This window comes from Camelus bactrianus, chromosome 35, assembly GCF_048773025.1.
Source record: "Camelus bactrianus isolate YW-2024 breed Bactrian camel chromosome 35, ASM4877302v1, whole genome shotgun sequence".
In the NCBI taxonomy this organism is placed as follows: Eukaryota; Metazoa; Chordata; class Mammalia; order Artiodactyla; family Camelidae; genus Camelus; species Camelus bactrianus.
The window spans coordinates 19,966,900-19,994,530 of record NC_133573.1 but is presented as its reverse complement, the minus strand read 5'-3'; the positions used below and the strand labels follow the sequence as shown (position 1 = coordinate 19,994,530).

Genomic DNA, 27,631 nt, shown 5'->3' with positions numbered 1-27,631 from the left:
TCCTGGGCCTGATCCTTGCACCCAGCTGCCCACTGCCAGGCACCACAGGTCTTCAGCAGCATGTGCTTTGTGCCCTTCAGGGTCTGAGACATTTCATTTTGGTCATGGTTCTGAGGCTTGATTTAAAATGTGAGCCTGGCCTTAAGGGGTCACTTGGCTGGTGCGTGGACTTTTCTGACTGCTGGCTCCCAACACAACTCTGATGTTCTCCTCTTGGCTGCCTATGATGTGGTCGGAGTCAGTTTCTTCATGAAATCTCTTGTTGAAAAGAAAGCTGACTGCTCTTGTTGATGGAGACAGTGAAGAAACCCGTAGGGGCCAAAGAAAGCAATGGTTCTCAGGCAGAAGTAAAAGATCATTTGGATAAATTAAAGCAAGGACTGTCCTATTTGGAAAGAATTATAAAGAGTAAAGGGGTCGCTTAAATTTGGTAGTTAAGCTTTCTGGTATTTAACGGGGTAGATTTTATGATAGCTCAGTGTGTGCAAATGCAGTGAGTAGTTCATCTCGTTGGCAGGACACATTTCTCATACTGCTAAGGGTCTGCTTTCACATTACTTTCTCCCAGGTTGACGGTCGGCAATCAGGAGTGTAATCTTGTTGTGGTCTCTCTGGGCTGGGTGAGGACTTGACTTTGTAGCTGTCATGCTTTATAAGGCTGTACTGGACCTGTTGGGAATCATTAAAACTATAAACTTTTGGAAGGACAGGGCAAGGAAATTCACATTTATGGGGTGCTATCATGTGCCAGACAAGGTGCAGATTTGTCACTTTGGTTGAATTACTATCCCAAGTTTATTGATGAAAAGAAACTTGTCCAGGGCTTTTTGGAGGTAACTTCAGGTCCAATTGATTCCAAATTGTATACTCTTTCCAGCACATAATTCTGCTTTTGATAAAGTGCTAAGTAGCTGCACACTTATCAACTATATATAGGGAATAGCATGGTATTTACACTTGGAATGCAGTTGTGTGATTACATATTCCCAGAAGATTTTTCTAGTTCATAGAGAGTTTGTGTAGGATGCTCCCTAAGGGAAAACAGAATAATTGAGGTTGGAAACAGCTTAACCCCAAGTCATAAAAATCACTGACGTAGGAAACTAAGAGGAAAATGGTTGCCCTGAGTGGGGAAGAGGTCATGCGTCCCTGGTGCCAGCTGTGTGTTCATGGAAGGAATGTCTTCAGCCTCAAAAAATATGACCCCTTGAACATGCTTTATTTTTATATCACTACTATTTCAGAAAGCATGGCAATGGCAAGTATTCATTTGTGCATTAGAATAAAGCCCAGATTTTAAAGGGTGAAATAATTTATTTCTCTTCCCTGGACCCTGCCCCCCCATCCCATACACACCACATCTCATGGACACACAACTCCCTTTCTCGCCAGTTAGTAGGTACCCTGTGGCAGTCCAAACAGGCATGGATATGACGTTCTTCTGTCTTCACTCTTTTCCATGGTGCTACACGTGTTCTGTAAACAGCAGGAGAAGTAATTATGTAGCTGGGCATTTGTTACACAGTCACCCTTTGGAATATAATAGAGAAATGTTCTAAGGCGAGGAAATATTTGTTTGAACTAATGCCTGGAAACTGAACATCGTATCCACTTCATAGTAATATAAACCACACATATGGCTCATTTTCCTTTATTGTACCTGAGTGGGTGGGTGATACTTGCATTCTTTTTCCACTTCTGGGCTGTCCCGTGTAATCTAGTCTGTGCACGCTAGGAAGTTCCGTGTGTGTGTGTGTGTGTGTGTGTGTGTGTGTGTGTGTGTGTTTTACATTCCCTTTTCCGGCATCTGCCATTCACTCTGAGTTGGAGCATTACCATTGCAAAACTATCACTGGCGTCTTCGAAACACCCATGTACATTCCACAGGTCAAGCAAATGGGCTATGTGACCGCATGACGCCTTTTGTTTAAAAGAAATCCAAGTGGCAGCCCAGCACTTTCCACCCAGTGGCATTTTATACTGTTAACTGTGGCAACTGAATAGTGAAGCTCAAAGGATTTTTTAGAAGCTGCTGCCCCAGCAGGTAACCTTCTGGGGTTGGTTCTTTTTATTATTGTTGTCTTTTTTTTCCCTGCTATTTAAAATGTCCAAACCTTCTCGCTTGGCTAGACCTTTCTTTGCTAATGCAGCTTCTAAGCTGCCATCATCTAGAAGGGATGATTTAAACAGCAAACAGAGAAAAAGCAGCTTAGGGGAGAAGATTTTGAGAACTGAGAGTAAAGGAAATTTGGTTGAACAGCAGCAGGTGCAAACGGCAGCCACTCCTGCCCAGCGGAAGACTTCACCACACAAAGGTAATGTTTCAAATCAGCTGCTTTTGTCAGTTCAGGTTTAAAAACTTGTTTCTTAATAATCCTGCTACATAACTTAAATGAATGAGACTTCTTATGGTTTCAAAAACTTATCCGTTTGTGTGTGACCCTTCTAAAATCCTAGAGTGTGTTGTAAAAATAACCAATAATTAGGAAGATAGAGGTAATAGGACTTTCATTCATTCATTAAGGGATGATAAAAGAAAAACTGACTGTTTCCACTTCTCTTTGAGAATGAGAGATTTTACTCTTGGTAGTGTTTCACCGTCTTTCTTAATCCAGTTATGTTCGCATGAAGTTTCTTTTTCATTGCTTATCTATATGAAAAGAAACAGAAAAAAGAAAAGAACATGTTCTAAAAACAGATCATTAACTAGCAAAAGAATTTGTGCATGCTTAGTGTTTTGCAGTCTCTTTTAAAAATGAATTTCTATCTGAAATGATAATCTAATGATATGGTTCTCCTAGCGAAGCATGACAAAAATCTCTGCAAACATTGTTACCTGGGGCATTTAAGTGGGTCTTCTCAGGTGATTGTCAGAATGTTTCACTGAGCAAGAACATTGTTGAATATTTGACCTAGAATTGAGAAATGTTGTAACCAAATAAGGCTATCTATTATTTTTGTGTGTATAATCACTGATGGCAATGAAATCATAACTTCAAATATCACAATTATTTCCTCCATTATTCCAAGAACCACAAATTAAATCACTAAATAACCTTTATAAGTGGTTATTTGAATATATTTTAAGCTCAACCAAAAATGTAATATTTGGTCCTCTGATTTTATACTAAAATAAAAAATTGTTTTAATATTCTCATTCTTATAATTGGAATTATTTTATTTTACAGAAAAAAATAATTTCATTGTATAACTTTAATTCTGACCTCCTCTCTTTAAAACGTTACAAATGAACACGCAGTAATACACTTTTGTGCCAGGTGCTATTTCAAAGGTGTAAATTTCTGTCTGGAAAATTTTAATTTTGTCCTGATCTGGCTTATTTATTGTTTTATCCACAATGATCACTGGAATGTTTGTACAAAAACAATTTTGCTAACCAAAATACTGTATAAGAGACACATACATTGTACCCTGAAGGACTCTGAAAGTACTGGTGGAAGTTGCTTAATAGACTGAATTTTGGCTGCTTAGAAGCAAAGTTCTTTTTGATGGTATAATATGTGTAAAGGTCTAAAAAGTTCTTCTAAAAAAGAATGTCAATCACCTCAATTGGAAGAGTGTGCAAACATTCATATAGCATATATATCTGTGTTTGTGTCAGGTGTACCAGGGAGGGGGGTTCTAAACAAACAATCTGAAGCTAAATGCTTATTCCAAAGATTATTCAAAATACTGACCTTCTTTTGCAACCTGTGAGAACATCTTTGGATGGAGTTAGTGGGTAAAAATAGTTTTTCTTTGAAAACTGTTATGGTTTGGGGGTTAGTTAAAAGTCATCTGAAACCAAGAATGATTATCAGGGTACAGGTCAATGGAGACAGTGCACACTTTTGTAAAAAAAACAAAAACAAAAACAAAAACAAAACAACCAGGGACTGATGATAAACTGCTGTGGTGATGTTCCCTTTGTGTCTCCCTGAGAGGACCCAGGCTGTCCAAAAGGAAAATGTTCACTGCAAGAATTCTGAAATCGGCAGCAGGACTCGATCATTTTGAAGGATAACACTCATCAGAATGTGTATTTGTTTTTCTTCTTAATCAGGGTCCTTTTTTCCTGGCCAGACGTCATATCATACAGAACCAATAAAAGCCTTTAATTGTTGGAGTACAGGGCTAGGGCTCTCTTTATAGGCTTTTACTTCAAGTGCTTGTTATAAGATCAAGAAATCCAAGTAATAGTCCTGCGTCTTGGGTTGGGTTGAGTTGGCGTGCATTCTTACCCTTGGCGTTAGGATCTTACTGTTAGTTCTTTAGAATGTTTATTTCATTTGATCCATAAGGTTTAGTTTAGGATCTTCATGTACGTTCTCGTGGATCTGACTTCCTTTTTTTCCCCCCTTGAGTAATTTGTTTGGTAGTGTAAGTGCATTCTGGCACCTTTTTAACTTTTTTTTTTTTTTAATGTGAGTCTCTCATTTAGTTTATTTCTTAAATTAGTGCCATGAGCTTTCCCTCCACCTCTGTTCCATGTTCCTCTCTGTCTCTTAAATTTTATCTTCTGTACTTTTGTTTTCTTATTGAAAAGATTGATAACATTTATTTTTTTCCATTATCATATTTAAGTCTTCCATGGTTTACCTGTAGGCTAATTATGAAAACTGAAGATCAATAAATGTGTAAGTAATAGGACCTCATAAATATTTCCGTTGCTAAGCCCAGAAGTGTGCTATCATCATTTCCTCTTATAGTCTTGACTCTTTTTAGTCTTCTCAGCATTTCTCATTCTCCCAAGGACAATATATGACTCTATTCATAAAATTCCTTTTTTTCCAGATAACTTCTCCCTGTTTCCCTCGCTCTTTCTGTCCTCCTCTTCCTTGAATGATTCTCAGACCTCTAGACAGCACTCTTTTCTGGAGCACATTCCTGAAAAACTACCTCCCAGAAAACTAAATGGGATGTAAACGTCCTGAATTTTTACATGTCCAAAAAAACCACTTTATTTTCTTTTCACATTCCAGTGATAGTTGGGATAGGCATAGAGTTTTAGACCCCAAATAATTTTTTCCTCATCAGTTTAAAAGCTTTTCTCCATTATCTTCTGGGATTGAGAAGTGTTGATGCAAAGTCCTGTGTTGCTCACATGTTCGCACTTTCCTTTGTGGGTGATTTTTTTCTCTCTCTTGAAGCTTTGAGTACATCCTCTCTGTCCTTGATGATCTGACATTTCTCTGAAGTATTTAAAAGTGTGGGGTTCTTCCCGTCCACTTTCACTGGCTACTCGACGGGCCCTTTGCGATTTAAAGAGCAGTCACCTTCAGTTCTGGGAATTCTTTATTTATGAATTCTTTGATAATTTCTTCCTCTGTATTTGCTCTAATTTTCTCTTTTATGGATCTCCTATGCTTTGGCTGTTAAATCTACCGCATTAATTTTCTCATACTTATCTTTCCCTTACATTTTTTATCTCTTGTCTTTTCATGTTTTCTAGATTTTTTGACCTTATCTTCCAACTCCTCTACTGTTTAATTTTGTTCATCCTCGTATTTTTAATTTCCAAGAAGATTTGCCTTGATTATTTGAGACCAGAATACATGGTATTGTTTTCTATCTATAAGCAGTAGATCGATCTTACCTGATGTAGTTATCTTGGTCTATTCCAGCTTGACGGTACCACCCTTCCACGTTTAATGATGTGAGTCACTACATCACTGTGATGCCAGTGTGCCTTTCATTCTGAGCCAATACTCCACATCAGCCCCTAGAACCAAAGATCTTGGCAGAGAACAAACTTTCGGACAAAAGCATTGATATCCAATTTTCACCCATGAAGAACTTTCTTCATGATGCAAACTCACCATCTGGAAGATGAATGTTACAGTGTATGTGGAGATGTGCCAACAATTTGATTCAGAATTAGGGTGTGAGTCACATCTGAGAATGTGACATTTCTTCCTGAGCTTTCTGTACTCCCCTGAATTCTGCTTAGCTATATTCCCTCAAATTGTTTGGTCCTGATTTTATTTATTTATGTAGCCTCTTAGTGCTTGTAAATAAAGAAGTGGCAGGAGCACTGACCACTAGCTTGGTTTGGAAAAACAGGTTCTGTCTCCTGTATGTTTGTAATGATGATGGTGATACAGTCTAACGTCTGCTGTACTCGTCCCATGCACCCAACACAAGTCTAAGCACATTATCCATATATTGTCTCAGACCATCCTTGTAACAATCCTACGGCAGCCCTAGTTTGCAGATGAGGAAATTGAGTCAAAGAGTTTCAGTTATTTCCCCAAGATCATAAGGCAGACAGGAAAAGCGAGAACCAGCATTCTAATTCTGGTGCTTTTCACCCCTGAACCTACACATTTCACCACTGTGCTAAAGCACCTTTCTAGACAGGAAAACAATTCTTTCATCAAAGACGTTATTAACAAATGAATCAAAACCTTAAGATTGGATGGTCTGGTCCCTGAAAATAACTGTCTGGTGACATTCTGTGGTTCAGAATATGCCTTTCTGTTTCCAGCCTTTTGATTTGTTGCTGTTTCTCAGACAAAACAAAGACATGATAAAGGAAGAGAACAAATTCTGGAGTTAATAACTATATCACAATGCTGTAAATGTTTTTTCTAATATTGAGAAGTGAAAAGACGCATCGAATATGGGACTTTGCGATCCCAAGATGTACACTCTTGCCTGCAGGCTTGAGTGTGTATGCACACACACACACACACACACACACACACACACACACACACACACACACACACAAACATTCTGTGTACAATTCAAAAAAGGCTCTTCCAAGAGTGCCAAGTGGGCTCTGTGCCCATAGCCCCTTGTTCTGAACACAGAGGCACCAGGCCCTGCTCAACGGGGCCTCCAGTCTCTGGGGAAGCTGTGCCTGCCTGGATCTGACACGGACACATCATCTCTGCTATCCCTAAAGTGCACCCCTCCCATTCCAGCCCCAGAATGGCACTCCCTCCCAGTCCCCTGGCCATGGAATATATCAATGACTTTGACTTGATGAAATTTGAGGTAAAGAGGGACCCTCTGAGGGGCGATCTGGCCCCGCCACAGCCTCACTGGGCTCCACACCCTGCAGCTCAGTGCCTCCTTCACCTCCGTTCAGTGACCCAGGCACGGTGGGGGCCACCGACAGCAGCCGGCCAGGCCTGGAGGAGCTGTCCGCCCTGCGGCGGCAGCTGGGGGCTGGGGAGGCACTGGGGCTGAGTGCTGGGGCGGCCGTGGAGCTGCTGCGGGGTCAGGGCCCAGTCCCTGCTGAGGGCTCCCACACCTACTATCCAGGGAGCCCAGAGGAGACAGGAGCCCAACATGCCCAGCCGGCGGAGCGGTTTTCGGACGCGGCGCTGGTGCCGATGCCCGTGCGGGAGCTAAACGCAGCTGCGGGGCCGCGGGCGCCGCGCGCCGAAAAGCCGCGGGCACACGCGGGCCCGCTGCTCCAAGCGGCTGCGGCGGCGGCGCGGGCTGGTTGGCCCGCCGGGCCAGGGGGCGCGACCTCTGCCAGGCTCGCTGTGCCCGGATGGCCCCGAGCGGCTCGGAGCCAGAGGCCATTCCCGCTGCTTCTGAGCCGCTGGCCGTGGAGCGGCGGAGTACTCCACCCCGGAGGCGGCTGTCCCACTCATTAGATGGTTACTGAGCCCTTTCTGGTGCCAGATACTCCTTTGGATGACCACACAACTATCCCCCAATTTCCTGGACCCTGAAGGCATACTCCGGGGATAGATGCTGGTCATTTTCTGGGAAAGGGGTCCCTTCCCCTCACGCAGGACGTGCACAGAAATCTTCCACCTTCTGCCCCATTCTCCATGACCAGGACACTGAAATCTGCAAGAGTCAGTGCCAGTCACTGTGTATATGGGGGGGACGGAAGGGAGCGTGGATGATGGCTGGGTGACACAGTGAATGGGAGGTGAGGGAGGGGTGCAGCCCCTCCCTCAGTTTAGCTTTTAATTCAAGGTTTTCAACCTGTAGAGCATTAAGGTGGTAATTAGCAATGAGGCTGTGTTTTCATTCCAAGACTTGCAGCCTCCGCATTTCAGGACTACTGCATTTTCATTTCAGTTCCCAGTATCAAGGCAGACCAGGAGCCCTGTTCAAGAGGCTCTCTTCCTGTGCAACCCAGTGGCCTCCAGGGCCCAAAGCAGCAAGACCTGTGGTGGGTGTGGGCTCAGAGAGAACACCCAACAGGAATCTGAAGACCTGGGCCCTAGTCTCAGCTCTGCCACAGGATGCCTCTGTCACCTTGAGCAAACCATTTGCTCCCTGGTCTTGATTGCCTCATCTAATCCTCATTTGGATTGGATGACTTCTGACACTTTTTCAGTTCTGGCATCTCAGCGTGGGATCCCTAATGGTCTCCCCTAGAAGCCCCCAACTCCAGCTCCAGCTTCCTGACTGCAGCCTAGGCAGTGGATGAGCCCATGCACTGGTCCTCTGTTGCTCCCTTCATGCTGCCTTGGCCTCCTGCCTCTCTGCGGGCTGAGGTGAGACTTTCCCCAGTATGACAAGGAGCTGAGAGAATGCAGCTTTTGTGAATTAAACTTGAAGTCCAGGCAGAACTCTACGCTACTGGCTAGATATTCTTGCAATTAAAAAAAAAAAAAAGGCTCTTCCATCACATATGACCTGGTGGTCCAAGTACAAACCTGTAGGCCAAAAATCACTCAAGTCTAATTCTTTTCAAACACAGGCTCCCTCGGTGGCCTTGAGCAAGGCAATTATCTTTCCTGAGTGAGTTTCGTCAACCATTAAAGAATAATGATATGTGGTTTATGGGGAGAAGTCATGGTAAGGATTAATGACATAGTTAATGTGTGTCCAGAGATTTCAAGAGCACATGTGCCGTGTGGATACTCCAAGTCAAGCACAATGGGGTCTCTATTTACCTTCAGTCACTGTGGAAGGTAGAATCGTATTTTGTCACAGATCTCACCCATGTACCTACACCAGGAAAACTCAACCCCTGAGCGTATGCTTTGCACTATCCTGTGTGCACAAGGGGTAACCTCACATGCATCTTATTTGCCATAGCACATATTGACTGAGACTCTCTCTGGATACCAGGAGTCCAATGCTGTTCCCCTCTAGCAGTCAAAACGATAAATAACTGGAGCACAGGGAGTGTGTTTTCTCCCTAGTAGGGTTCAAATTCATTCTGGATACTGCTGATGACTATAGTGACATTAGGCCTTAGTACATGAATGAGACTTTGCTCAGGGAAGTAGCATGGAAGGTAATCATATCTATAGGTAGACAGTGTCTCTGAAAAGTGTACTCAATGGACTGCTTTTACCCGTAACAAGCTGATAATGCCAGTAAACAGCCATCACCCACTGGTAGGGCCTGCACTTTGTCTAGTACTTTCCAGAAGCAGCAGTGGGTTTATACTCATCATGTGTGTTCCTTTATCTCCTTGCCATTGTGACCAATACCACTCACTTTTGAGGAGAGCTGAGGTCAAGTGCTGAGTGTTTCTGCAACAGGACAATGGTAGCATGGTCACTCAGTTACTGAAATCACTGTTTTGGCTCTTTATTGGTACCACTCAGTCCAGAGTCTTGCATTACACATCTGTATAGGTCAGTGATTCTCTCTCCAACCTGTTACTGAAACTCACATGGCCTACCTTGGACAGTTGTTTTATAAGTGACATCAAAACATACTTCATGCTGCTTATCTGTATTTAATGGCAACTTTTCTCCAACCAGACATGGTATAAACTATGACTGTGTGAATATTGAAAATTAATCACTTCTTCTAGCGTTCTTCTTACTTCCCTTGATTAATCTAATCTATATTTGTCTTCTATCTAGTCACAGATGAGAAGTAGGAAATACAATATGTGTTCCCATATTTCATTTGCTTACTTGAGTCTGTTAAAATTTAACATGTCAGAAAAGGAGGATGAGACCATCTCTTAAAATTAATCAGGGTTTTCTTTGAGTTGATCTGTGTATTATTAGTTACTTTGGCATAGTTCATTTATCCTAGAGAGGTCAATGACTCACAAGTCTGATCAAAAATTAAATGTATCTGCATCAGAGAAGCATGAGGAAAAGGAGAATTAACAGTCTCAGAATTCTAGAGTGGGATAAAAGTTTTAAAATCATCTAATTTATCTCTCTCTTTTGACACATATGGAAAAAACCTAGAATTATTTCTTTTGATCAAGACTAAAGGTGCACACCTGAGCCAATGCCTTCTAACTCAGTGCTTTTTTTTCTTTCCTGTAGCCTACATGGAAAAGGCAAAAACTACTAGAACATCCTGTGGTTTCCCTTCAGATGTCTTTGACATGAACTCTTGTGGACCTCTGATATATACTGTCTCTTGTACTCCACAACCTACACTCCTAGTTCTCTGTTGTTTCTTGCCTCCTCCAAGTTCAAGATAACTGGGCAGTGAGTGGGCCATGGTTGTGCTGATTCTTTGTTGGATATTATATATGTAACTAAGTTATACTCAGGGCTCATTTAATGCTGAAAAATTGTGAGCACTGTCTCTTACTATGTTTATGTTTGGTTGTTTATCTCTAATGAATCTGTAAACAAAATACATTTCTTGGTTTGATTAAGTTAGAAAAATCCTAAAATGATTTTCTGTTTCTCTTTCAGCTACAAACCTAAAGTAACCAACTCTATTTTTACAAATCTTTTTCTAAAATCTGCTTTATTCAGTACCTTCCAAAATTTAGATCTGTGCCCCCATGACATTTTTCTTCTGTAAAGAGATTGTATACAACCACAAAAGAGAAATTTTGCCAACCCCAGTAGAGTATTTTACTACCCAAGCTACTCTCCCTTTCACTCCCTGTACTCAGGTTTTTTACTTTGTTGTGTATAATGCTTCTAGCTTTAAGTTGTCAGGTCTAATGAGCCAGCTTATCTTCAAAATCCTTCTATTCCATTTGATCCATTTAAGTAATCAGAATTTGGCCATTTGGGGAAAAAAAAAATCAGAGTTAGTATAGATGAAAGAATGTGTGGTTACCTTGTTATTTGAGAATATATTTATAAAAACTCTCCCAAGCAAATAAATCATCTCTGCATATCATTATCTGCTGTATATGTTCTTGAGAATATTTTCACTAATCTTGGCCATTTGGGAGCAAACTGTCCTAAGTTTCTGCTTGTCTGTCTGCCTCTAAAGCACTTGTCTCTTCTATAATCACCTAATAACCACACATTTTAGTTCATGACCAGATGTAGGTAAGATAGGTGTCTGGGAATTTGAAAATCTACACAGAAGAAAGACCTTCTTGGAGATTCTGCTATACCTGGTTAACTATTACAGTTTCTTGAGTTAATGATCCCTAGGTCTCAAGTCAAAAACTCTACCTCTTTGGTTTTCTACTCCTTTTTGCAACAGGGAAAAAACACTCTCAGATGGGTTCAGATTCATTTTATTTTTCCATGTTTCCAAAATGTACAATTTACATTACCAAGAGAAACTACAGAGAACCACAAATAAGCAAAGAATCTTTTCTTATACAAGAAATTTTATATAATTTTGTCCAGAATAGAATTTTCATTATATTTTATATTTCTTGAGAAATCATCTTTACAAATACACAAGTTAGACTAGATAGGAAATTCATTTTTGAACACAATTATTTATTTAGATCAAGAATATTATGCTTACATCTGACAGTTTATTATATACATTATGAGTATATATAATAGTATGCTGGTGTATTACCTTACATATCTATTCATTTTTTTAAATTAATAAACATAAGACATTCCACTTGAATACATGTTAGATATACATTAGAAGACTTTTTTGAGCCACTATTTTAGTATTTGACTTTGGTCATTAAACTGTTTTCTGATAATATAATTGCTACAATGCCTTCAGTCATTTAAAAAAAAAAAAGTGGCTCTCGATTATGTGTCTGGCATTGTGCTAAATACTAGAAATTAAAAAAACAAAACAAAACAAAACGAAAACCTAAAAAATGATTCTTGCCTTTAAGTAGAATCATACAATGACTGAGATATCTGGGTTATCTGATCTAAATAGAATTCTCTGAATAGATTTATGTACAAAATGGAAGTGAGTGCATGGAAAAAGCAGAGCAGACTATTTCCCTCAGGTAGTAGGAGTTTTCCAGGCAGGGGAGAAAGAATTACAACAGACCGTGTTGCATTTAGAAAATGGCAAAGTAAACAGAGTGAAAGAGAACTGAGGCCAGAAGAGGTGAAGGCAGGGAGGGCGCCATTTGGAATGAATTCAGGAGAGAAACGGATGTTCGCTTTTCCATTCCCTCAGTGAACAGTGAATTGGCCCTCACTACGTGTCAGGTATGGTTCTAGACTTTAACTAGGTTGAAAGCCATAGTAGATGAAGGCTGTGGTTCCACAGGGCTTGGTTTATAATGTGGGTTCTATGACAAACATTGAACAAGGAAAAGTCATAGAGGAGAAAAGGAAGCAAAGCAGGGAGCTGAGAAAGCCAAAAGTTCTGCTTGTGATGTGAATGTGGTCCAGCTATTAAACACTTGGGAGGCAATGCCGGAGAGGAAGTTAGAAACATGGCTCTAGAGATCAGCGCAGGGCAGGGGCTGCTTGTATCAGCTCATAGAAATAAGTGGATCATCAATGTATGAATACTTTTTAAAGCCATGGGACTGGATGAAATCACCTCTGGAGGGTATAGAAAAGAGAATGCAGCCCAAGTCTGAGAAGAGAAGGTGGCCCAGGACCCCGAAGCACCCCAGCGTTCAAGGGTCAGAGCAGGGGCAGGGGTAGGGCCAAAATCTTAAGGCTCATGTACACCAACATGACAACTTTCTTTTAAAACTCCAGGCCAGAATATTCTAAAGATTCTCTTCCAGTAGAAGCAAATGCATCCATGCCTCTTCTGTGGGTACAAACAAATAACTCAAGTAGGCATTTCTTTGAAATGTTTCATATTTAAAATTATGCAAGCCTTGAACTCTAGCTTATGATATACTGTTTATTTAATATAACATCATGTTTAACTGAATTACCATCAGAATTAAAATGTTTCAACCATGTTTAATTTATAGCTGCAGGTATCCACAAAAGTCTGTCGCATATCATTAGCTACCCATACTCCACTTTAAAAAGAAAGACTCGGCAGTTGGGAGCCATTAAAAGAGACTTTCAACCACCTTCCATTCTCATTTGCAATTGAGTATTTGTGTTACAAAATTATTTTATATAGTCTGCTATTATTTGGGGAGTTTTCTGTTTTTCAGTTATGGACTTCTCTCTCAGAAAGTGAGGACTAATTTGCTACTTGAGTTTCTAGTACAGTGTAATGTGAATTTTTTATGGTGAAATTTCTTTTTACAGTCTTCAAATTTTGTGAAGAAGCATCTTGAATATTTAAAAATAATACACTAGAAAAATCATCAATCTATTCTATTTGTGCCCTATCCATTAAAGTTATCTCACAAAGATTTTTAAAGGGCTGTAACTAGAAATATCAGTAACAGGTACTAATGGGAATAACACATAACAGATGTTCAAAGTGTGCCCTCCCCAAAGAAGAAAGCTAAAAACGCTAGATTTAAAAAACAAAAAAAAACCCATGTGTCTCTTTTGTAATGCCTGGTTAACCTGACAGGAAAATAAAGATATTCCTCAGAGGCCAAAAACCAAGAAAACTTCAATGCAAAAGAATAACAAAGCCAGAGCCAACATTTGCTCTATTGGTCTCTGTCGATTTCTTTGGAGCCCAGGAAATTTTAATAGACACAGAGAATGGAGAAGTATGTCCTAAGTGCCAGAAAGAGTGGTAGTCATTTTAGAGCCCTCTACATAATCAAGTTGACACCATCTGTGGATGAACGAGGAAAAATACCAAAGGGAGACCCTTTGGAGAAAGCTCTTGACTCAGCCTCAGCTCTGGGTAGAGAAAAATAAAAGAAAACATCCTGAGTATGTACAACCCTGTGTTTTCACTCACATGGTCTTGGGGCCTAAAGTTATAATATTGTGGAGTAGGGGAAAAAAGCAAACCATCCTTCCCCTCAAAAAAGCCAAGAGTATTATTTAATGGTACCAGGTTGGCAGTGTCCCCAGCTGCCTAGTGAACATGTGTATGCGTGGAAGATCATTGTTTTATATTTTGAACATGTGTATGCGTGTCTCTGTGGAACTCAACAGGTAGTCATGTTGCTTTGATGACAGTGTAGTCTTGTTAATATTTTTTAAGGATATTGCTGTAGTCATCATGTCTTGAATATTCAAGAAAGTAGATCTCTATCTACTAAATAAATCACCATATGTGTCAGCATGACTACTGAGACCGATTAACGGGAACATTGTGCCATCACCAAGGGAATTAGATCTTCCATTAATAGATAATCCCCAATTACTGAAGGTATTATAAAGCTTTGTTTCTTTTCCACTTACCCAACTATGCAGCTAGAAATTCTAAAAACTGTGCTGGTAATTATGCAATCCTTTTCCCTATGAGTGAATCAGGGGTGGACAAAATATTGCAAGTTTTGTTTATAAAACCTTCACTGGGGAAAAAAAAATGGTTTAATAAGTACTTTTGTACTCACTGGCTCATTTATACTTTTAAAACTTTATCCAGCGGAGCTTAACACACTTAACATTGGCCATCCTAAGGCTAGCTTTCCTCTTTCCATTTGTACTCAGGTAATTGCAGTATTTCTCCAGATCTAAGCCTTAATTGCTTCATGAAATCAGAAAAAAAGAGAGAGGGAGAGGGAAGAGGATTGGTGTTTTAAAGTCTTTCTTTATAACTTAATATTTTATTAAATAGACACGTTGCTTAATGGTTTCTGATTTTGAAACACATGTCTTGGGAAGTCACGTGTCTGCTTTGTTGACATTCTAATGCCAAAAAGTGAGTGAAGGATCAAGGACATAAAATCCCAGGGTGGACTTGCACAAGATGAAGAGCCTATCTACACCGTGCTAAATGCTTGACTAAATGCCACTGGTTACCAGGTGGCAATAAACATGAACCATGACTGTAGCAGTGACCCCAGAAGGCATTATTGCTCATCATGGCCAGAAAGTAGGAAAGAAATGTGGTGAGCGCTGAGGAAGAAATGGGGAAGGATGGCTCCAAGGGAGAGAGAGAAGAGAGATGTAGAAAATATATTTGGAAACCAACAAAAATAATAGAATATATTTTGATGATTATCTCACCACGTTTTAACTCAGCAGACAGAATCCTCAACTAAGAAGTACTTCCTCAGCCTTACTTTTGATGAAAGTTACTAAAAAGCAAAAAGGGAAAATGTTTAATAATAAAAACCCAGTTTCTGAGGAGAGAGAGCTTGAGAGTCACTAATTCGGTGCAGACATCCTAAATGGAAGATTAGTCACTTAATCAGGAAAGAAGAAATAAATATTATTCTTTCCTAAATGTATAAGGTAATATAAATGATAATAACACAATCACTTGTGTGCTACTCTTTAGATGTTTAATCTTAGACTCTCAATAACATTTCACCTTTGTAAGATTCATTGAGGAACAGTGTGTGTGACAAATGTGGTCAAATAGCTTCAAGGGTCAATGGGCCATTCAAAGGTCAGGTGACAGTGGTCATTGTGAAGTAGCCACCACTGCAGAAACCCAAGCTGTGCTTCAAACACTGGTAATTCGGCAGGACCTTGAAGAGTGTTGAGAAGAAGAGAGTGACATGGTCAGATTTATGATGTCAAGGGCACTTTGGGGGCAGTTTGGAGGATTGGGAGATGGAGACTAAGAACATGGGCAGAGAGGACATAAACCCAACAAAGCAGGACAGGATCCCATCAAAAGGGAGACTCAGTTCTTCAGATGCCACAGCGGCCTTGGGCAAACAAAACCAGTCACATCACTGCAGACACGTTCAGCCGTGGCCCGCATTAAGCAACGAGTTGGGGGGCAAAAGGAGAGAAGTGTGAGGGATGACTGGTGGATGCCTTTAGACAGCACTGGGATGAGGGAAGGATTTAGATTTCTGCCTGGGGCAGCCATGTGGCTGGTGAGCCATTCACAGAGCCGTGGGATGGAGGGTGCCTGGCAGTCACCTGGAGGAAGGTGCTAGAACCAGTCAGTACCATATTAAGCTTGACGTATCTGAAGGACACCCAAGTAGATAGATGTCCAGGAACCAGCTGGATCCACAGAACTGAAACAGGTGGGCTCTGGGCTGCATATACCCATCTGGGAGTCATCAGCTTGTTTAAGTGTTGGCTGTGGGTAAAATTGCCCGGAACACATGTCAAGGGCTGAGGATGGGAGCATAGGGGTTTGAGATGGTCTTCTAGCTGCTACACTTTGGAAGAGGCAGTGATAACATGAAGCAACCTCGTGATACGGGAAGTGGTTGGAAGCCTGGGAGACTGAGGGATGAAGGCAACTCCAGCATGAGTGTGTCCCACAGAGGCCTGGCCTCCCCTGTTCTTCCAGAGCAGAGCTGGGACCAACCAGGGGGTCAGTGGAGGGAGCTTTGGGAGTAAGATGAAAGAGACCGAATGAACAGCTGGAACAGACAGACAGACAGACTGACAGACAGACAGACTGCCTCAGAAGCAGTGAGCTTCCTGCCACGGGGACAAATGGCAGATGAGGTAGAGCAGTTTCTGCAGTAAGTGGGAAGCAGAGTTCCATGGGTTTTGCCTCTTCTTTCCACCCTCAGATTCTGGGATAAACTGTGTGCCTACCGGGGTGACATCCAGCAAAATTTCAGTGTGACAGAAAGTGAGTGGACTGTCCCGACTGGGAGGGTTTGAGGTTGTTCTGGGAAAATAAATGTAAACCCACCTCTGGGTATTGCAGACGCTTTCATTCTGTCATATTTACCTCTCGCCCCACTCCTCTCTGATTTTCTCCTCTCTCTTCCTCTGATTCTTCATAAAGACCTGTCAGTAACAAACTCAGTTTTTGTCACATTAAAAGATGTTAAAGAAACCAAATAAAAAAGAGAAAAGCCAAGACAGGCAGGTTGTACGATGTCTCATTCTTTGAGTTCTAATGTCTTCCTTGTTTCTTTTTTCCTTCGGTTCTTATTACCTGGGATTCTTATTCCATCTCCTCCACCTTCTGTCAGGGTAGCTCTCTGAACTTTTCCCTCCGCTGTCTCAGAGCTGCCTGTCCCTCGTGTGGCCTCCAGGAAGCTGAGAAAGTCCTTCTGCTCCTCCTGGTCACACACAAACACAAACACACACACACACCCCTTCCTCTGCCTCACGTGCTCAGGCATGTCACTCCCCAAATTAAAGCAGTTTTCCCTACTAATGTACAAAATATCATTTCAAATTATTACTATTTTTTCATACCTCATGTGAATGAATGTTCATCTCTTAAGAGCTATTCTTTATTTTTATTTATTTTTAATTTTTAATTGAAGTATAGTTGTACATTATACAAGTTACATGTGTACAATATAGTGACTCACAATTTTTAAAGGTTATACACCATTTATAGTTATTATAAAATATTGACTATATTCTCTGTGCTGTACAATATATCCTTATAGCTTATTTTATACCTAATAGTTTGTACCCCTTAAGCCCCTGCCCCTATTTTGTCCCTCTTTGCTTCCCTCTCCCCACTGGGAACCACTAGTTTGTTCTCAGTATCTGTGAGTCTGCTTCTGTTTTGTTATATTCATTAGTTTGTTGTATCTTTTAGATTCCACATATAAGTGATATCATACAGTATTTTTCCTTCTCTGTCTGACTTATTTCACTTAGTATAATGCCCTCCAAGTTCATCCATGTTGTTGCAAATGGCAGAATTTCATTCTTCTTTATGGCTGAGTAGTATTCCATTGTGCATACATACCACATCTTCTTTACCCCCTTATATGTTGATGGACTATTACGTTGCCTAAGTGGGAGATAGAATGAAGCTGTGGAAGCATAAGGAGAGGGGAAGGGATGGAGATACTGGGATGGAGGAGGCTGACATGCTCTCCGCCCCTTCCCAGCTGCTCTTCAAATACCACTGCTGGATGTCTTATAGGATTTTTGCCTCTGGTGAAAAGACATGTCATCGACATTTTTTACAACTTATTTTGGGTTTATCCTTTCCAGTTTCCTTCCTCCTTCCCTTCATTGTCACAGTGGTGATTCATTTCAGTTAAATTTGATATAGTATTTACATTTATTGAACAAGGTAGGGCCTCAGCCTGATTATTTCATGTTCATGCTATTGCCTTTTCATGGTTTCCCTAGTGACCTGAAAATGTTGGCTCTGCCCCCTAATATAAAAGCATTTCATCCATTCTCATTACTGAGCTTATTAACTAATCTGAATTATTTTTTTAATTCTGAGAGGTCATTACTGAAGATGATTTAGCATCTTAGAGAAGCCTGAAAATTCTTCTGTTAGTCCAGGCAAGTGGAGATAATTTCCATGGGAAGGTCCTGTGGGAAGTAGGGCCTTGGAGGGTGTGAGTGGGACATTGAGTGGGACCTTGGCTCTGTTTTGGTTTCACTGAAACCTGAGATTGGTACCCAGCTCCTGTATCCTTCAGTCATTCCCAAACTAGCACTGCCAGCCCATGAGTCACCCCAGGCCACGGGATTAGTTTCCTGCTGAGCTGATCTAAAGATTGACATTGAACTGTGCCATGTTTAAGACTGAACACCCACTGCCTGGGGAACTTGATGGTAAGCAGAGTGGAGACACTGGGGCTGCCCATTACCTGGCCGCAAGGCTACCTGTGGACATAAGCAGACACCTTTGCACTGTGACCATGAAGATGAGGTACTTAACCTGTGGATTCATTGTCTGGCCTCTTCTCAGAGCCCAGCCGGCTCATCCTCGTGTTTCTGGAACTTAGGGCTCAAGAACATCAGGATGGTGGCAGGTGGATCTTTTCTTTTACTCTCTTTGGGAGCCTCTCCTGCCTCTAGGACTCACCTTCACTTCCAGGTGTGCAGAGCATCTCTTTCAGCCTCCACAAGCCCCGTTTACATGAGGAAACAGAAGCTTAGAAAAGTTAAGTGCCTTATCCAGGGGTCTCAAAGCTAGAGCAGTGCAACCCAAACTCAGGGTCCTCTCTCCCCTGCTCTCCCTTCTCCTAACCAAGAACATAAAATAAAAGCCTGCTCTCCTTATTATGCTAAGGGAAAACTAGAAAAAGAGATGAAATCTTGTGAGTTCAGAAATATTTAAAAGAAAAGGATGCTATGATACTCTCAGATCTAATCAGCTAAAACTGTTTCAAAATTAATGGTGAAAATACAATTTAAAGGAGATTCAGGGGTAAAGGACTATGAGGGTCAAGGGGAGAAACATTGTTTAGGGAAGAATCTGGTCCAAGGATTGGAACTGGGCCTTGGGGTTTGGGGACTGACCACTATCACAGAGAGGATGCCCAGATGTCCCAGGGCTCTGGGGACCCTGAGAAGTGAGGGCACCTGTAGAAGGAATGTTCTTACTCTGCAATAGAGACTTAAACCAGCAACTTTCTACGGTTCCTCTCCAGCAAAAGCCAAATCCATTGACTTCAGACTGCACCGTTTTTCTCCCAAGTGAGAATTTTCACACTGGATGTTCACCAGCAGTGCTGGGCAGATACCTGGACTTTAACCTTTGTGTTTCCTCCGACTAGCTGGGTGACTGTTCCCTTCTCTGAACCTCACCATCTCCATTTCCCTTAAAAAACTGAATGGCATAATACCATTTACCCCTTTGTGATATCATATTGACATTAAAAGGAAATAAGATGAGCCTATTTAAATGCAAGTAAGCTATCTGATTATTCTTATTCCTTTGAAATACTGAAAAGTGCTTCCTGTAAAGGATCTATGGATGATCTCAGATAAGGAATTACCCATCCTCTGACAGGACATATTTTTTCACCCAGACTGATCTTTTGCAAAGGGGAGTGCCGCCCCTGATGCTGGTCGTGGATAACTTTTGGGATGCTGGCACAGCCTCCATCTGCATCCTTATCACCCACAGACATGGCCCCAGTGTCTGGAGCAATATTTGAATCCCCAATGCCAGGCCGTAGATGCCCCTAATGAAATGAAATACTGATATAAGAGATAATCTCTTCTGAACATTTAAAATTGGATCTGAGTGATGATAGGAAGTTTCTGTTGGTACTTAAACCAGAACATCCTGGTACATCCATGTTTGGCCCAGTACATAGAGAATCAGAGAGAAATAGTTAAGAGGGAGGGGAAAAAATAAAAGTATTCAGATAGACAGATAAGACAGAAGAGACAAATGGGAGTGCTGAGTCCAGACTCTCCTGTGGCCCTTCTGTGTATCTGAGTGTCTAGTATGCAATGCTCCCACATCCTTTTAGTCTTTCTGTGTAGGCTGGTTTCAATGAGTTTCTGTTGCTTACAACAAAAGGATCTTTAATTAAATATTCCAATTTCCAAGACCTTCTTTTTCCTTTCTTATTTTTGTTTAGGGCTTCTTGCAGGTGTGTCTGGGTCTGGTAAAACCTGAGCAGACTGAGAGATGAAAGCAGTTTCCTTCTGTTGGTAGTGGCTGCTGGCTGCACAGGCTTTTTTCAAACTCTGATGATATTGCTTGGTTATTTATCCAGTGCTCCTGGGTCGGTGTCTGTCCTTGGTTTATTTAAAAGGATGGAGGAAGAAGAAGGGAGATTCTGTCCTTGGCACGGCTAGCACTGCTCAGTGGCACATCTGTTTTCCTAAGTCATTAATGGGTCCTTCTGGAAGCAGCCAATCCTTCCTCAAGCATCAGGTCAGTGATCCTGATTTGAATCAGCACCAACCACCCATGAAACTAGAAGCTTCCCTGTGATTTATTGCTACAATAAAACCTCACTAATTAACCATAATTAGGAGGAAAAGCCCATTTCAATTTTAAGGTTCTAAAAGAAGCAACATTTTAATCTCTTCCAACTTTACATAGTGATTTAAATTAGATTGACCAACTGTATTTGACTTCATATATAAGTAAAAATTATTTCTAGATAGCACATGGCGTTAATATGTTCATTTTTGCTATGGGCATGGTCTTTAAGGGACAGCTTGTTTTTTCAGGCAATTTAAACATTCTATTTACACTCTTAGAGTATTAATAGTTTAGCAAGTGCTTTTTTCCCATCAAAAACACTACCTTGATCTTAACACTGGTCAAAATTATTTTTAAACAAGGAGAGCCTGGATTGTAGAGATTATTGTTATTTTTGGATCAATATGACAGTGATTAGGGGAACAAATGGGTTGAGTTAGTGTCATGAAAACCTGCTTGAAAGCTTTTCTGCATCTTTCACAGGGGTTTACACTGCCGTTGAAAATGAAGCTGATTTTTTAAATCTAATGGGATGATTGTGTTGCAAATGTGCTGAAATTCATTTCTCCTGCACATTTGATAATGCTGTGATCTTTACATGACAGTTCCAGTTTACAAAGAGGCAAAGATAGACAAAAATAAGCCTGGGATGGAATGTTTGGTACCCTGTATCATTTCTCCTGATTGTTTATTTGCTGTTTATGAAGTCTAAAGAAAATGAGCTGGAAGGCCAAAACTGATGCTGCGAATAGAGATATCTTAAGAGCTAGGCTCAAGGCTCTGAGTTTTTATTTTCTGTGGGGGAAACAGATAAAAGCTGGGAAGAGGGAGCAGGGCACAGCATTTGGATTGGCCCTGGGACCATGTCTGCTGCTGAGTCCAAGACAGCCTGCCTCACGCTGACCATTCATCTCCCGGTGGCGTCTCCTCCCGCCTCCTCTCCCTTTCTGTTGCATTGGATGTTTTCAGCTTCCTGCCTCCCTGTTCACCTGAGCCCATGAAATTATCCACACAGTCTGGTCGGATGAAGCATGCCTGAAAATGAAGGCAAGTTTTCAGAACCCCTTGGAAACTGCTTCCTTTCCAGTGTTCCTTCCCATTAGAAGTGGAAGCTGCAGCCTTGCCCAGTTGGGTCCAGGAGAGCATCTCTGACTTCATGAGGTCAAGTCTGCTAGAGGCGTGCCCTGGGCGGATCTCCCCAGCAGTTAAGGCAGGACTAAGCACAGGGTTAGCGTTGCCAGAGGTAGTACAGGGAGATGAAAAGAAGCTTTCTGCTGCTGGAAGCCATGGTGCTTTGTCCCCACCTGCAGCTGAGTGTCTGGGCAGGAATGGCTGATGGGCTGTGGGCGACTCCCCTCCTCCCCAGGAATCCACTGTGTTCACCCAGGCTACCAGCCTTTGTCCCGATGCCCTGGGGCTTCGGCATTTCTGAGGATGTCTGTTATTTGGTTGGCACTTTTACTTCCTTTTTACAAGTTTTTATTTTATATTTATATATATATATATCTCAAGCATGTCTGAAAGACCACAATCAAGTTTTCCTAAAGAGGGACAGGAGAGAGAACAGGATCTAAGACATGAGCTCAACCTTGCTCCCAGGGCCATCCTGCTACTGCTGTTTCCTGACACCGTGGTCTGTCTCCATGCCTCCCTCCAGCCCTGGTTTCCTAATCACAGTGGGCACGTGGCCTCCAGGACATTGCTAGCACAAAGCATTGGTCACCCCACCTGAGTTCTAATCCAGACCCTACTATTTGCTGTTTGTATAACCTCAGCCAGACTCCTTCATCTCTCTAGGCCTTGGTTTTATGAAAAACACAATTAAATAACATAAGAAGAAGTACTCAATAATTGCTAGTTAGCTTCATGGTGTAAGATTTGGGGTAATATACAGGCCTTTATGTATCTTCGGGGAGATTTAGTCTCCACGTCTAACCCAGCACTTTGTCACAGTAGAAGAACAGCACCTTACATTTGGAAGTACTTGGGCACAAATCTCTCAATATTTTGTCCATCAAATGTTTTTTTTTTCAAATTATTTTCTGCTATAGTTTATGACAAGATATTGAATATAGTTCCCTGTGCTATACAGTATAAACTTCTTGTTTACCTATTTTATATATAATAGTTTGTATCTGCTAATCCCAAACTCCCAGTTTATCCCTCCTCCTCCATCCCTATCCATTAAATGTTAATTAAATTATGCTTGTTTAATTGGTGAGGTGATAGAGCAAATAGAAAGCCAAACACAAATCTAAAATTACTGCATTAAGAAATTGTAACTAGTTTGATACAGGAGGTGAGGGGAGGGAGCTGAGGCTGCCCGGGTTTCTGCCTCAGGCAGTGGGTGGATGACGGTTCTGTTCACCCAGGCAGGGCATCAAACAAGGTGGATGATCATCAGTATTTTGGCAGACCCATTGAGGTTCAAGTGTGTCCGTCGGGCATCTAGAGGAGATATCTAATTAGAGGCTGGACCTCAGGAAAGAAACCTAAAAGCAATTACGTTATAGTTGCTAGGCGTTTAGTCTTTGCATTTGCCCTCCTCCTGTCTGGAACACTCTTTCTCTGGGAATCTGCACAGTTCACTCCCTGTCTCCTTCAGATTTTTGCTCAGTGTGTCATCCGAGCAGTAAGACCCTCTTGGGCACCCAATTTTAACTGGCAAGTGTTTTCTACCAAAGCACTCCCTGTCCTCCTTCTCTGCATCATATTTCCCCCCACAACATGTAGCACTAGCTGAACGACAATATATTTTACTTACTTTTACTTATTAATTTTGCTTGCGATGCTCTACTATTCGAATGTAAGCTCCATGGGGGCAGGAATTTTTGTCCGTTTTTCTTACTTCTACGGCAGCCAGAATGGGACCTGGTAGATGTAAGGTCTCAATAAATCATTGTTGAGTGGCAGAATGAGCCTTTACTATGTGCCCAACACTGAACACTTTACTATTTCCATCCAGGTGAGAGAAATAAATTCAGGAGCTAGAGCTTTCTAGTTAGTAATGAGCACCATGGACATGAATGAGAAGTGCCAGGAGGGTGCGGAAGGGAAAAGACAAGAGGACCTAGAACAAAGAAATAAAGGGCCTCCTCCTTTCAGAGGCAGGCAAATGTGGAAATGGACCACTTATAGGAACCCAAGAAAGAAGAGTCACTCAGAGAGCAGGAGGGAAGCCAAGCTGCTGTCTCATGATGTCAGGCCAACTGAGGGAGCGTTTCAAGAGAGAGGAAGTACTGGCAGGTGTCGGATGCTACAGAGAGGTCAGCTTAGGTAAGGAACAAAAGGTGACTAAGAGGGATGGACCTGTAGACTCTCTCCAGCTCGTCTGCAGCACCTGAATCAGACTCCTGCTGACAAACCTCTGACCAAAAGGGATAGAGGGGATTTTATTACTATCTTCTCAGACAAAGCATATTACAAGGATATAAATGGCAGAGTGGATGTGATGTATAATTCTGTGGTTCCTAGACTTTGGGATATCATGAACCAGTAACATTTGAGGGGAAAAAAGAAAATGGGTCATGGAAATGTTAGACTCATTTGCCAGTCGTCTCGTTATTCTGCTCAATGCATATGAGGTGGTCTGGCCACAGGGAATGAATATATTTGGAATCATTTAGGAGACACAAAACCCAGACAAAAAAGATCGTTTCTGGTGGCTTGGGTTCGGGTCCTCAGTGCAGGACAGAAATCCTTTTGGAGAAAGGGTCCTTTGCCTCCAACAAGTCACCGTCTTGTGGGAACTCTCATTTCCCCTGCTGCTTTGCTTGCCGTGGCTCACATCTGTGAAATTCTGGATCCAACCAGGCAGTAGCCTGCAAAGTCTGGAGCACCTCTGACCGATCATCTTCATCAGCCTCCCCATCCCACAACACAAGCAAATACACAGCCATATCATCTCAATTTAAAAATGTGTTTGTTATGTCACTTTAAGGCAAGTCCCCTGGCCACCTTCTCTGCCCCCCGCCCCGACACACACACACCTGCCACTGGGCAGGTGAGATTCTATGTGATGTGATGTCTGGTGCTGACTATTAATAGAATAAGGATTTAAAAGGAGAAGATACTAAAACAGGGCAGAAGTAACTCTATAAACAAGATCCTTGACAAAGGAGGCTTTTTTCCAGAGCCAGCTCTGCCTCCAGGGGGTGAGCAAATTAGGCATTCCTTTTGCTTCTGACAATTTTTCAAACTCATTTTCAGAGAGTGCAGATACTCATTCATTATCAGATTGACATTAGCCAGGATATTTTAATGTCAACAAAGACATGTGAATGATTGCTCGCCTAATTATTTCCTATACCCCCTTTGGAAGTCCATGTGTATAAGATTTTAAATAAGGAGTATGTCCAAGTTTATTTATTTTTGTTCTTGTAAGAATTCTGAATTTTATCAAGGATGCAGCCTAAGTGAACTTGGAATAATGCTTCAGTTTCATATTTTCTGGCTAATGTTCCATAAATGTCATAACTTTGCTGTTTAATGGGGAGTGTGTTTTTTTTTAATGTAATAGATACGCCAAACATTAATGAAGGAAGGAAGAGAGCGAATGACTGAGAAATGCCATCTCAAGCTCAAAAATATCAAAATTAGCAGTAAAAATAGAAGTTTCTTATCACCAGGAATGGGAGGGAGACAGTCACAGACATTGAAACAGACACAACCTGGGTGGCCCTTGATCCCAATTTCCCATGACGGGCTTGGGGTGACCTTGACCCAGCAGTTCAACTGCCTCATGCCTGTGTTTCCTTCATTTGTTCATCAGGGGCTGTAACACACTTGTGCCTAAATGATACTGAGGTTTCCAGCTGGTGCAGGGTTATTGTAATGGTGCTTCCAGGACATGGCCCTAGGTCATCCTGGTCATGCCACTGTCCTCCAAGGCTCTGGGTAGGGGCCTTCATCTTATTTGGAGATTCGTGCTTGATATCTGTGGTATCCAAACTCAACAAATCTATTAATCCTTCAATAAAAGCTACTTTGCAGGACAAAGTCTAATACCAACCATGACTATGGGTGGCAGAAGAAAATGTTGGTCTGATTTAGTTGCAAGTATGAGTCATAGAAAAGTTGTAAGAAATGTAGTTTTATTACTTTTACAGATTTATAGAAACTAGGATCGGGGGGAGGGTATATCTCAGTGGTAGTGTGCCCGCCTAGCATGGACAAGGCCCTGGATTCTGTCCCCAGTACCTCTATTAAAAATAAACAAATAAACCTAATCACCTCCCCCACCCCCATCCCCCAAAAACCAAAAAACAAAAACAAAAAAATTTTATAGTAACTAGGATCGATCCTGGCCTAATGTAAATTCTTTAAGAAACATTGAGACATCTTTAAGAGTGGTCTGTTTTTTAATGTGTTTTTCTTGTGTGCATATAAAGAGAAGGTTGTTGAAAACTACTGTCCTAGATCATTCTTCTAAGACTGCACTGATGCTCCTCATTGGCTTATTAAGTATTTATTTCAATGTTAAATTTTACCTACTTTTCAAGTGAATCTCAAATTCCTAACTAAAGGGGTCCAAATCTATGAAGTTTTATTATTGTAATAGTCTTCTTTTATCCCAGGTTTTCTCCGCTCACACAGTGCTTGACAAACATAAATGTTTGAATAAATGAATTCGTGAATGAATGAATGAATCTGTGGCAAAAGGCCATAGATTCAACCCTCAAACCCTTTAGTTGGCTTCACTTTATTCCATTCTGCAGAGACAGAATCCCAAATTCTGACCATCTGTTTATGCCATCTGCAAAGGCCATGTGTACAATCTAGGCTTAGTCAGTTCAGGCCGCTATGAAAACGTATTATATACTGGGTGGCTGATAAACAAAAATAAATACAATTTGTTTCTCACAGTTCTGGAGGGTGGAAGTTGGAGATGAGATCAGAGTTGGATTCTGGTGAGAGCCTGCATCCTGGTTCACAGGTGGCCATCTTCTCGCTCTGTTCTCACAAGGCGGGAGGGGGCAGGGAGCCTTCTGGAGTCTCTTCTATAAGGGCACTAATCCCATTCATGAGGGCTCCACCCTCATGACCTAATCACCTCTGAAAGGCCCCATCTCCTACTGTCATCTCATTGGGGATTAGGATTTCAACCTATGAAGTTTGTGGGGACCCAAGCATTCAGTCCAGAGCTGCCACAAAGGAGAACATATTACTGCCATGTGACATCACCACAGAGTCTTCTTGCTCATGGTGACAGATCTCTAAATGCTTCACACTTACTCATCTAGGAGTAGGTGGAATTAGGAGGTGCATGTGCTTCCTGGCTGCTTAGGAGTTAGAAAGAGCATGTTGCTAGGCAGTCTCTCCTTACAGACCACAGCTGCATCAGGCTCCCCAGGGCTTCCTGTGATGGGATGTGGAAGAGCAGGGCATCTTTTGGTTTCCTAAGACACATAAGAAGAACATCCACTATTGACCAGGTACCCAAAGTCCTTCCTCTGGGCTCCGTGGTCTGTTCCCATTCCACATCTCTCAGTGGCTACAACTATGTTGTGTAGGATAAACACCAAGGATAGGTCGAGAATGATTTTTCCCTGGAGAAGTGGCTTCTGGCTTTGGGACGCATGGCTCTGCTCCAGCCAGGCTCGAGGAGTGCTTTCCAAACTTGTGTTATCCAAGTCTCTGTGTTCCTGTGCATCTTGGCCACTCTGCCTTGCTCTCCTCTGCCTCCTCCACTGGGAAGATTCTGCTTATGAGATTCTGCCTCTGTAGACACTTTCTTAAATGTGTCTTCTCTAGACTTTCCAAACAGAGCTAACCTTCCCTTTGCTGTGCTCCCAATGACACAAATCACATTGGATTCTAGTCTCTGCTTTCCAAGGGCATATTTGACAGGGGAGGGACTGTGAGGGCTCTGAGCGGGGGGGTCCTGTCTCTAATCCACACCGGATCCCCAGCC

At 41.8% G+C, this 27,631-nt stretch overlaps 1 protein-coding gene and 1 pseudogene across 1 annotated transcript in view; both read left to right on the top strand.

Moving 5' to 3' along the window:
• Window positions 1–27,631, top strand: part of KIAA1217 (KIAA1217 ortholog) — a 673,163-nt gene that overhangs the window by 269,003 nt on the left and 376,529 nt on the right. The window lies entirely within an intron of this gene.
• LOC141575987 (neural retina-specific leucine zipper protein pseudogene) lies at window positions 6,937–7,554 on the top strand (annotated as a pseudogene).